This window comes from Cherax quadricarinatus, chromosome 5, assembly GCF_038502225.1.
Source record: "Cherax quadricarinatus isolate ZL_2023a chromosome 5, ASM3850222v1, whole genome shotgun sequence".
NCBI classification, from domain to species: domain Eukaryota; kingdom Metazoa; phylum Arthropoda; class Malacostraca; order Decapoda; family Parastacidae; genus Cherax; species Cherax quadricarinatus.
This window is the reverse complement of record NC_091296.1, coordinates 60,235,385-60,241,384: the sequence shown is the minus strand read 5'-3', so window position 1 is coordinate 60,241,384 and position 6,000 is coordinate 60,235,385. Positions and strand designations below refer to the sequence as shown.

The 6,000-nt window shown below is 41.9% G+C and overlaps 1 protein-coding gene across 8 annotated transcripts in view; it reads right to left on the bottom strand.

Annotated features, from left to right (window-relative positions):
• Nf-YA (nuclear factor Y-box A) overlaps positions 1–6,000 on the bottom strand; it is a 157,598-nt gene that overhangs the window by 56,331 nt on the left and 95,267 nt on the right. For 2 of the 8 annotated variants that reach the window (XR_011394337.1, XM_070102808.1), the window contains exon 1: positions 1,433–1,567. The exons of 2 other annotated variants lie outside the window; for them this stretch is intronic. The gene's annotated coding sequence lies outside the window, so the exon portion shown is untranslated. 4 more of the 8 variants (XM_070102794.1, XM_070102779.1, XM_070102801.1 and 1 more) reach the window with 4 other exon arrangements.

The window sequence follows — 6,000 nt, the reverse complement described above, 5'->3', positions numbered from 1 at the left end:
TCACCTCACTCACACATAATCACTGTTTTTGCAGAGGTGCCCAAAATACAACAGTTTAGAAGCATATACATATAAAGATACACATGTCCCTCCAAACTGCCAATATCCCAAACCCCTCCTTTAGAGTGCTGGCATTGTACTTCCCATTTCCAGGACTCAAGTCCGGCTATATAAAAATAACCAGTTTCCCTGAATCCCTTCACTAAATCTTACCCTGCTCACAGTACTGTAGTTGTATTTATATAAAGATTACAGGAAGAAGGTACAGTATATCGATCCTGACAATGTGAATGGAAGGACGCAAGTGGGACCTTGGTCATGTTTTGGTCCCAAGACCAAACATATCCAGTATTAAGGTCATGAACACAAAAATGAACACTACATTAGTCCTATCTGCCTATGCTAGAGAGGTCCAACTCACACCCATAAAGAATTAACACAGTGGAATGCAAAACTACACATCAAATAGGAGGGTAATATCAAATAAAATATGGTATAATGAGGTAGCATGCTCAATATAAAATGGCATTGAACACACACATGATGACATGTTGAATACAGAACAGCATGTTGGATATATATTATGGCATATTGAATATAAAGCAGCATGATGGTATACCTATGTTCCTAAATGTATACAAGTTAACAAAGACCACAGTGGAATCAGCTCATACTAAATTATTCTGCGGTTAAGTTTACTGATGTACAGGTACACATAAATAGTTGTATAAATTATCATACATAGTAGCATGTGTGGATTACCTAGGATAACCCAAAAAAGTCAAAGTAACTTATTTCCACTGGGGCCCTTGGCAAATCTATACAATATCCCATTGTTATAAACTGTTACAATTTCAGTGTCCTCGCTACCATTATAAAAATTTATACCACTGGTTTTAAAATATTGGTAGATTTTCCTTATCTCTCATATAGAGATAAAACCAGGAAAGAAAACCAAAGCCTGGACATGACTAGAAGACAACACTGACCTTCAAAATATATACATACGAGGTGAGCAAGTAAAAGGTAGATAAAAAAAAAATCTCGATAATTTTCACTCGTAACTTAGACCTCAAGTAACTTGCAATACAAACATTGAAAGTTTCCAAATGTCCCCCCCCCCCGTCTCCAAGGTCTTAAGACGTCAAGAAGTACACGTAATAAAAAGATGATTAAAGAGACTGCAGTACCCATATTTCTTTTTTGGTTAAGATGGAGAGGTGAAGGAGGTGTGAAGACAGGAAGCTCCTTCACCTCTAACTTACATATCAACATGGCTTCCTTGTCTTTGTTGGGTAAATGCTGCTGAGGCGGCCACATCTGCCCTCACGCTGACCCTCAGCTTATCTCACTGCCCTTCACTCTCACCCGATGTCGAATCCCAATCAAACGTGAGCGGGAAGAAGCAATAGAGTATAATTTGTGGACTTACATTGGGTATTAGGGAGCAGTTTCCGATGATTGGTAGTGCGACACCAATGAACGCCGAGCCTCCCTCCGCCGCTCCGCATTGGTCCAACCAGGCCTCCACAACCACCACACTACGCTAACTATCGTTCACTCTACCTTAACCCGCCTTCATAACATTTCTCTTTTTATCTTTATCTCTGTGTTAAAACCCCCCCTGGACACGTACACGTATTTCTTGGTGTATTGGCAGATTTGTGGCTGGGTAACTTGGTTTAATTATTTTGTTTTTGGTTATATGGCATGCGTTAAGTTGTGTTTTGAAACGAAATGAAATGGGGTTTTGAAGGAGTTACCGATAAAAGCACCTTCAAGCTCCAGCAAATGAGACAAGACCAGGCGTGGCGATTTTTCAGCGCTGCCACATCTCACATTCCTGGCGTATATTACCTTAATTAGCTGCTATTTTCCCTTCACATAAAGCTATATAACTTTATTCTAAATACTTTACCTGCTTTAAAGGTAAAGCACCCTCAAAACAAAAAACAACCTCCAAAATGCAATATTTCTTCACGAAATTATGTTCAATGTCCCTGAAAAGATAATTTTTTAAAACTATAATTATAGAACTTGACAAATATTTGACGAGACTACTCACTCACCTTAATTCAAATCATACAACGAAGAAGTTAAAAATCAATATTTATATTTTACAAGCTAGTGATGTGACACCAACGTAGGAGAGCAGCTGGTGAGCCACCGCGCATCGCTCGCCACTACCCGCCAAATACAAATATAAGAACCGGCTGCCTTTTTTTTTTTCTTCTTTTTTTTTTTTTGCCCTATAAGTGGCCAGTCAATTATAATGCTACAAAGCTGCATACCTCACATCTGTTCTTCGTGGACGGGAACAGAGAACAGTTACACGATGTAGGTCACATTGCTTATCTTTATTTACTTATATTTTCTTAGTGTCTTGAGGTATCTGGGTTAAAAATCCGAACAAATCTTATCTTATCACAAATAACACCGCAGTAAGACTAAACAAATACTTCCTGCTATCCCCATGGCTTATCTCTGTCTTGAACTTCCAGCTGTGTCTCCGGGTTCCTGTTTCTCTCCTCTCATACAGCCTGTCTGTGTATTTTATCAGTTCCCTGAGTATTTCCTACGTTGTTATCATTTCTCCCCTGATTCAGCTGTCCTCTAATATCGTTAGATTCAATTCCTTTAGGCTTTAGCCTCGTCATAGCACACACTTCTTAACTCAAGCAAGAAGCTTTGTTGCATACCTCTACACTTTCTCCTAATTTTTTTTTTACATACTCCCTCAGGTGTGGGTTCCATGCTGGTGCTGCGTACTCCAAGATGGTCCTAACACATATGTTAAGATGAGTTTGTTAGAATTTTTAACCCCGGAGAGTTAGCCACCCAGAATAACCCGAGTCAATGCGTCAACGAGGACTGTCTGCTTTATTTGCTTGTCCCCTGGGATGCGACCCACACCAGTCCACTAACACTCGGGTACGTACTCGCTAGGTGAACAGGGACAATAGGTGTAAGAAAACACGCCCAATGTTTTCACCCTTGCCGGGAATCGAACCACGGACACTCAACGCACGAAGATAAAGCGTTGCCTACCAGGCCACGGAATGACTTGGTAGAGATTTCCGAAGCTTGTTTGCATTTATTCGCCAGAGTTATTCACCTAACATAGTTACAGAGACAGACTCTCACGGAAATAAGTCACTTAATCTGACTTTTTTGTGTTATCCTCGTGGATAATTTACACGTATGTTAAACTATGTATGATAACTGTACTTACGTAATTGTAACTTGTGTGTGTGTGTGTAATGACCTAATTGTGGTTACAGGGGTTGAGTCACAGCTCCTGATCCCGCCTCTTCACTGGTCGCTACTAGGTCACTCTTCCTGCTCCATGAGCTTTATCATACCTCTTCTTAAAGCTATGTATGGATCCTGCCTCCACTGGAGTTTACCTGGAGAGAGTTCCGGGGGTCAAGGCCCCCGCGGCCCTGTCTGTGACCAGGCCTCCTGGTGTATCAGAGCCTGATCAACCAGGCTGTTGCTGCTGGCTGCACGCAAACCAACGTACGAGCCACAGCCCAGCTGGTCAGGAACCGACTTTAGGTGCTTGTCCAGTGCCAGCTTGAAGACTGCCAGGGGTCTGTTGGTAATCCCCCTTATGTATGCTGGGAGGCAGTTGAACAGTCTCGGGCCCCTGACACTTATTGTATGGTCTCTTAACGTGCTAGTGACACCCCTGCTTTTCATTGGGGGGATGTTGCATCGTCTGCCAAGTCTTTTGCTTTCGTAGTGAGTGATTTTCGTGTGCAAGTTCGGTACTAGTCCCTCTAGGATTTTCCAGGTGTATATAATCATGTATCTCTCCCGCCTGCGTTCCAGGGAATACAGTTTTAGGAACCTCAAGCGCTCCCAGTAATTGAGGTGTTTTATCTCCGTTATGCGCGCCGTGAAGGTTCTCTGTACATTTTCTAGGTCAGCAATTTCACCTGCCTTGAAAGGTGCTGTTAGTGTGTAGCAATATTCCAGCCTAGATAGAACAAGTGACTTGAAGAGTGTCATCATGGGCTTGGCCTCCCTAGTTTTGAAGGTTCTCATTATCCATCCTGTCATTTTTCTAGCAGATGCGATTGATACAATGTTATGGTCCTTGAAGGTGAGATCCTCCGACATGATCACTCCCAGGTCTTTGACGTTGGTGTTTCGCTCTATTTTGTGGCCAGAATTTGTTTTGTACTCTGATGAAGATTTAATTTCCTCGTGTTTACCATATCTGAGTAATTGAAATTTCTCATCGTTGAACTTCATATTGTTTTCTGCAGCCCACTGAAAGATTTGGTTGATGTCCGCCTGGAGCCTTGCAGTGTCTGCAATGGAAGACACTGTCATGCAGATTCGGGTGTCATCTGCAAAGGAAGACACGGTGCTGTGGCTGACATCCTTGTCTATGTCGGATATGAGGATGAGGAACAAGATGGGAACATCACTGTCAAGAATATTCCACTTCCTGACAACTCTGTGACTGAAGAAATACTTCATAACATCCCTGTGTCCTATATCTGGAACATCCTGTCTCTGTCCACCTTCAATACCTCCAGTATTTTATATGTCGTTATCATGTCCCTCCTGTCCTCCAGTGCTGTCAGGTCGACTTCCCTTAACCTCTCCTTATAGGACATACCCCTTAGCTCCAGGACCAGTCTCGTTGCAAACCTTTGCACATTCTCTAATTTCTTGGCGTGCTTGATTAGGTGTGGGTTCCAAACTGGGTGTCCCGTAGTTCGATCGCTAGCGCACTCAGCTCACACACTGAGGTCTGGGGTTAGATTCCTGATACGGCTGGATAACATTAGGACGTGTTTTCATAAAACACCTGCTGTCCCTGTTCACCCATCAGTATAAAATAGGTACGTGTACGTGTAAATTTTACCTTATTCCTAGTAATGACCCTCGTATTGTAGATAGTCTTAATGACCCTCGTGTAGTAGATAGTCTTTTTAGTATGATAATAAGATGTTATCTTCATTGTAGAATAATAAGAAAATATTATAACCTTTATATTATAATAATAAGGTAAAAGGACCCCAATGGAAATAAGTCACTCTGTCTGACTTTTTTGGGTTATCCTAGGTTCTCTACACATATGCTGCTATGTATGATAATTCTATGTAACTGTATTTGTGTATACCTGAATAAACTTACTTACTTACCTGAGTGTTAGTGGACTGGTGTGGGTCGCATCCTGGGACAAAACTGACCTAATCTGCGGGAAATGCTCAGCATAACAAGTAGCTTTCTATATAGTAGTATGCCACTGATGTCAGCTAGACCTGTATACGTACACTGTACATGTACTTGTAGAAATAAAGATATTATATGTGCGTTGTTATTTATTATTCAGGTTCCGCTGTCGTGAGTAGTTTTCGTTAATTAAATTAATAAAGAAAACTGTATTTTTGGCATTAGCACTGTAACTAAAGAAAACGTTTCTTACAGGGCAACGCAGTATATAATATGGCCTTGCCATTACTTTTCCCCAATTTGTTCCTTCACTGTTTTGCAAATCTAGTGGAAAAAAAAGCATGCTAAAATTGTTGCTCACTTTTGTCTATTGAATGAGACACACAACTCATCTGTCTGTCTACTCTTTAATTTAATATTGTAATATAGAAGCTCACCAGTGTACTACCTCGTACCACCAGTGTACTACCTCGTACCACCAGTGTACTACCTCGTACCACCAGTGTACTATCTCGTACCACCAGTGTACTACCTCGTACCACCAGTGTACTACCTCGTACCACCAGTGTACTACCTCGTACCACCAGTGTACTACCTCGTACCACCAGTGTACTACCTCGTACCACCAGTGTACTACCTCGTACCACCAGTGTACTACCTCGTACCACCAGTGTACTATCTCGTACCACCAGTGTACTACCTCGTACCACCAGTGTACTACCTCGTACCACCAGTGTACTACCTCGTACCACCAGTGTACTACCTCGTACCACCAGTGTACTATCTCGTACCACCAGTGTACTACCT